Source organism: Acartia tonsa, chromosome 9 (genome assembly GCF_053477335.1).
Source record: "Acartia tonsa isolate MP-2025a chromosome 9, ASM5347733v1, whole genome shotgun sequence".
Classification (NCBI taxonomy): Eukaryota; Metazoa; Arthropoda; class Copepoda; order Calanoida; family Acartiidae; genus Acartia; species Acartia tonsa.
The window spans coordinates 6841381-6847468 of record NC_137268.1 but is presented as its reverse complement, the minus strand read 5'-3'; positions in this window follow the sequence as shown (position 1 = coordinate 6847468).

The window sequence follows — 6088 nt, the reverse complement described above, 5'->3', positions numbered from 1 at the left end:
TCAGTAGTTAGTGAGATCCTTCGTTACAGAGAAATAAAAGCTTATTACTTTATATAATAGGAAAAGCGGCTTCGCCCCTAGTCTCTAGGGGCTTTGCCCCAAGAGGTTTAATCAACCATTTTTTGTGTATTTAGATTTAAAAAGAAAAAGTAAAAAAAAATTTTTGTGGGGGGTATTTTTCATTTTTTGTGGGGGTTGGGAGTGTCACACCCACCAAGAAAATATCTTAAAACCATCCAAGGACCAGTAGGTATATTCCCTAAAGAGTAGAGCCCAATCGGTTCAGTGGTTACTAAGATCTTTAGCTTCAGACAGACAGACAGACATCGTACTACTTTGTATTAAAGATTAATGTTGATTAATTTTTTTCATCAATATAAATTTCTCAGAGATGTGTTTATCAAGATTTTGTAATGGTGCCTCTTGAGACGATTTGTTGTGGTTTGTTGAGCTACGCCTTTTTGAAAGTTGTCATCCTTGGATTTTGCAACGTATCCCATGCTAAAAGTTTTGCAAAAGTTGTTCCGATTCTAACCCAGAGTATTAGACCAGAGCTTTATTTAGAATCTTAATTAGAATTTTTTAAAAAGCTAGTGACTTGTACTTGCTATCTAAAATTCGTATCATACTGAAATAAAATTAGGTTTTAATAGCTTGCAAAACTTCTTAGATAAAGAATAATGTTTAAGGACATTTCTAGGACTTGATTATAGAGATGCCTTGCTTATAATATTGTACCTAATTATAATAGGAATGTGTAAAAATCAGATCAATCGGATGATTACATAAAATCAAAAAATTTTATTAAAAAAGTTAAAACCAACATGTGTTAAATGGACGTACGGACATTCTGACAACGATTATGGAGTTGCTACGCTTTCTAAGTCATGCCTAACTACTACAGAAATCATCATACAAAGATTGACATCGATAGGACAATTCTAACATGCCTAAATTAACGAAAAAAGCTATCCGTTACGGACGTACGGACGGACCGACCATAATTATAGAAAAGCTTCGCTGTTAAAAACTATACAAGCAAAATAATGGACTGGTCTACAATACATAATATTGCAACTTTTAACAAGCTAAAATATTCTCTTTTATCAACTTTCAATTCTAGAGAAATCAAATTTAGTCTGGGTTCCCACAAAACTAGAATATTATTTAGAGCTAAAGGGCTAAATTTTTTTGTGCAAGTCCCATGTTTGATAATGAATATCCGACCTTTTATAAGTCTAAGTCAATTTTCGCTTCCTTCACCATTTTATTGAACACAGTAATAGTGTCTGACTGATTATGACGTAACAAAAAAAATAGCCAATGAGAGGCCGTTATTGACCAATGGTAAAATTTAAAGTGGCCTCTCATTGGCTAATTTTTTTGTTACGTCATAATCAGTCAGACACTATTACTGTGTTCCATTTTATTTAACAACCTTTGTTTTTAGGTCTTTTTTTACTTAAAAATTTCAAACGGCTATAATTTTCTTATTTTTGAAGCTAGAAGAACATTTTTTTTTCAAAAAAATTTTTATCTTTATGTAAATTTACATTAGAAATATCAAAATATAAATTTCAGCGGCCGTAGCTGTACTTGGCAGCTGCCAGCCGCCGCAGTCGGCGGGAAAACGGGTGCGGGTCTTTATGAAATTTTAATACGTTATGTAGACATGCCAGAAAAGCTTAAGTTTAAAATTTAAAGTTAAAAATTGCGGCCACAGGAGCCTTTTAAAGATTTCTGGAGACCTGGAGGAAGTGAAAGTGACTTTAACACCTGTATTTCATATAAGGATGTACTACAAGAGGATATTTTAGTATTTTGTTATGATAAAATGCTTTGCTTTTGTCAAAAAATATGTTTTAGTTATAAAAGGAAATTTTTTTGGGGATGGGTATTTTTCATTATAGACGACAGACTTTTTAGTATTAGAGATAAATTCTTCAATTAACGTTTGATAACTCTTTTTTAATTATTTCGTTTTATAGAATCTTCTTAATTATTTTATTTGATTCTTAGATATACACGCTTTTTTAAATATCTATGAGTATATGTTTAAATTTAGTGGCTACGCCCCTAGTTGGGTGGTCGTATCCTCCCCAAAAATAGTTATAAACCTTCCTGGGACTTTGAACTTTTAAGAATTTTTTCATCCTTGTTTTATGGCTTATATACTTGAGTTTCTGAACATGATAATGAACATGAATGCAGTTTCGACCAACTTGGAAAGTTTCTACAAAGTTCTTAAAACCTTTAGCATTTCCATTTGTTTTCTACTGACCTTTCTCTTATAACCCCTTCCGATTATGACCTTGGCAATTTTCTCTTTTTTTATCTGGAAGATTGTCATTAATTTAAAATGTTATTTTGACATGCAATTAAAATTAAGAGTAGTTGTTTATCGCATCGTATTATGGACAGCATTCCGCTGATATTCAAATGAAAAATCATGAGATTAAATCCAGTTTTGTTATCGCCGAGGGGCCAAAGACCCCGGCTAGAAAAACAGGTATTAATTTTATGATTTTATGAAAATTGTCTGAAATATGATGCTGTAATGATTTTTTATTATAGCGGTTTCGAAACCATAGTTCAAGTTTTGCAAAGAGGTCTATATCAGTTATATAGGATTATGCAAACTTTTGTGCAAATAACTAAACCTACCAAGGGACAATTGAAGCTCAAAATTATTAAGCATTGATTTCCAGGCAATCATATTTTTGAAAAAAATGGTGTAAAAAATTTAAACTTATCTTTTTTCTAACATAAGGATCATAACCATTATGTAAGGCTGAAAATACATAAATAAAGTCGATTCCTTTAGTTCGGGATATATGTGCTTTTAGAATAGAGCATATTCAACCTTTTTTTCATAAAATTTAATCTTCTATTTTACATTTATTTATGGCTAGGCAGCTGAAAATAACTTTTTGAAAATGTAAAAAAAACTTGCGTCTATAGAGGGTATTCTATACCTTCCTCCAAAAAATTTATCCGAATCCAAATATCATAAGTTTGGAGGTACAGTTAAGTGAAATACATTATCCAAATTTTGTCATTTATAATCTTTAAAGGTGTGTACCACCCCTTTATCCATTTCCTTTGCACGTCCTTGGATACTCTTTATCCTCTTCTTACCAAGTAAGTTTTTAAAAACGAAGCTTTTCTATAATTATGGTTGGTCCGTACGTCCGTCCGTTTGTTAATTTAGGCATATTAAAATTGTCCTATCGATTTTAAACTTTGCATAATGATTCCTGTAGTAGTTAGATTTATAAAGCGTGGCAACTCTACAATTGTTACTAGAATGTCCGTACGTCCATATTTAACATGTTGATTTTTAACCTTTTTAACAACTTATGTAATAAAATTATCCGATTGTTTTGTTTTTTGGAATACTGATTCCTATAACAACAAAATACAATATTTTAGGCAGACCATCTCTATAATCAAGTCCTGAAAATGTAAGCATGTCCTTAAACAATATCCTGTATTTAAGCAGTTTTTCAACAAATTTACTTAGTAAATCTACAAGTGTTAATGTTCGATTGTCCTACCGTTTCATAGCTTCGCTTTTATTGATGATGTCATCCTTGTTTTTTTGCGTTTTCTTGGTCAATTTATAATGCACCTTTATAAATTATATTTTGCAATGTTTTTTCCTAAAATAATGTTAAGATATATTTTCACAATTTTTCCATAGCAAAATTATTTTAGTTTCTATATTCTTTTTAATAATGAAGTAATTAAAGCGCGTTTGACTTTAACATATCCTTTGATTTAAAAAGGCGGGTATAGTCCCTTTCGTGACAACGCCCCTTAAAGGGGCGATAATTCATATTTTCACAGTTGCTTTTCTCCTATTTCTAGCCGCTGCGGGAACAACTGTCTAACCTTGCGGGGCAATCACCGAACCTAACCTAAAATAACCTATTAAAAGCCATTTTAAAAATACGACGAATCGTCCCTTAAGGGGCATTGGCACGAAAGGGACTATACCCAAAAAGGCTTGAATATATTTTTTCAGGGAGGGAGGGGCATTGGGCTGTTTATTACAGTAGTCCCCAAAGTTTAAAATAAGTTTTCTTATTCGTTGGCTTAACAACTTTGGCTACTCTTGTTTATTTTTGATTGATTGGTTCATTAAGTTGAGAGTTTTTAGTAGTTTACACGTTTCAGCCAATAATGGCAATCTACAGAAGGGGTAGTTTTGTGTAGAATCAAATTCAATAAGGATGTACTACAATTTATCGGCTATTGTCATATCCCTTTAGGTTTCTAGTGGCTTCAAATTTTCATTATTATGGGCAAAGCTGTAAGGGGCGTGGCCATTAGATTCAAAAACACTTAATTGTTGAAATACTAGCTGCTACGTTTTTAGGGCTTTTTTATTTACTAACCTTCCCCCCAAAAAATACTAATTTAAGCCTGCCTAAAACCTATATCTTCACTGAAAAGAAACAAGTGTTGTAATTAGCAAAATCTTACCAAACAGACAGACATTCATACATTAAGGTATTAGTATACAGGATAATCTTTTAACGTAATTCTTTCAACTTGAAGTTAGTTAGCCAGCAAAAAAGGATTAGTTTGACATAATTTTGGCAGTATGTCTGACAAACTATATTTAATCCGCAGTTGGAGGTTGTCTCACAATTTAGTAAATAGAAGGATAGGTGCCTGTCTGTAAATCATGAAAAAATATTTGAGGGGGGTGTAGGATTTCTGGATTCTGGAAGTGTTAAAGTTCCCTCCCCCAAAAATTTTTTTTAAAACTGTCCATGAACCTAAAGGAATGTTCATTACAAAACGAACCTCATCGGTTAGCGAGATTTTCCCACAACAAACACACACACTGACATACTTCCTGTTACTTTTTTTATATCCTTCAAAACAGTGAATGCAGGCACAGAGAAATTATTCTACTGGCAATTAAAAAGCAGCCGAGATAATTATTTTCTATATTTTATATAATCTCACTCGTAATTCAAAAAGGAAGGGCCAATTGAGTTGAAAGTAATGTACATAATTTTCTATCCTCTCCTTCGTAAAAAATACACATTAAGTCATAATTTCACTCACGAAAGTAGCATTATGTCAAAATGTAAATATATATTTAGTTTTCTCGACTTTCTGGTATATCCAAAAAATTTAAAGAGGTTGTTTTTAATTAGTCCAAGGAATGTTTAAGTTTATTAGATGTCTCTAAGGGCACTTGAGGGGAGGGGGGTTGTTTTTGACAACATATTTTTTTTGTATTTTAGATTAAAAATGAAAAAGTAAAAAAATGTATGGGGGGGGGGATTTTGTTTTGGTAGGGTAGTCGACCAGGCCCCCTTTTTTTTGCCGGTACCTTCGGCACCTCGGGGCTAAAAAAAAAAAGTTTTAATCTTATAATTGTACATTCTATTTACCGTTTATAATACGATGCGATAAATAACTATCAATTGATCTGAATTTCGAAATTATTATCTTAAAGTAAAAGCTTATAAATAATCTATCAAGCTTACTTTTTTTCTTCTCATTGATATGCTTGTGTAACTGTATCAATTGATTGTATAACTTTTACTTAAAAATAAAATTAATTAATATCTGAAGAATAATACATTGTTCTAATATAATTGAACTTATTTATTTCAATTCTTGTAGGTTTATAAAATGTCAAAATTTCCCCCGTTTAGTAAAAAACAAAGGGTGCATAGTACCAAATTATTTTTTGGAGTTAAAGTTTTTTGGACTGGTAGAATTTTTAAAAAATGGGAGGAATAGCGGTTTAACCTATGAAGGAAAAAAATCTTTTTTAGTCAATACCAAACAGGCAGGGGTTGAAAAGAGTTGCTTTGCTATTAAAACTAGCATATATGATAATACAATATTATAATATTTAATCATGACACTTTTAATTAGGTTTTTTTGCAAAATGTTTCATAATTTTTTTATATTGTAAAATCATTTTTTTAATCACGAAAACTATTTCTTTTTATTAGATTATGTTTCTAAGATATTATATCTATAAATTTTACAGATTATTTACTAGATTTTATTATTCCAGGAAAAAATTAAAACTCCCTTAGTATAAAATTGTCTT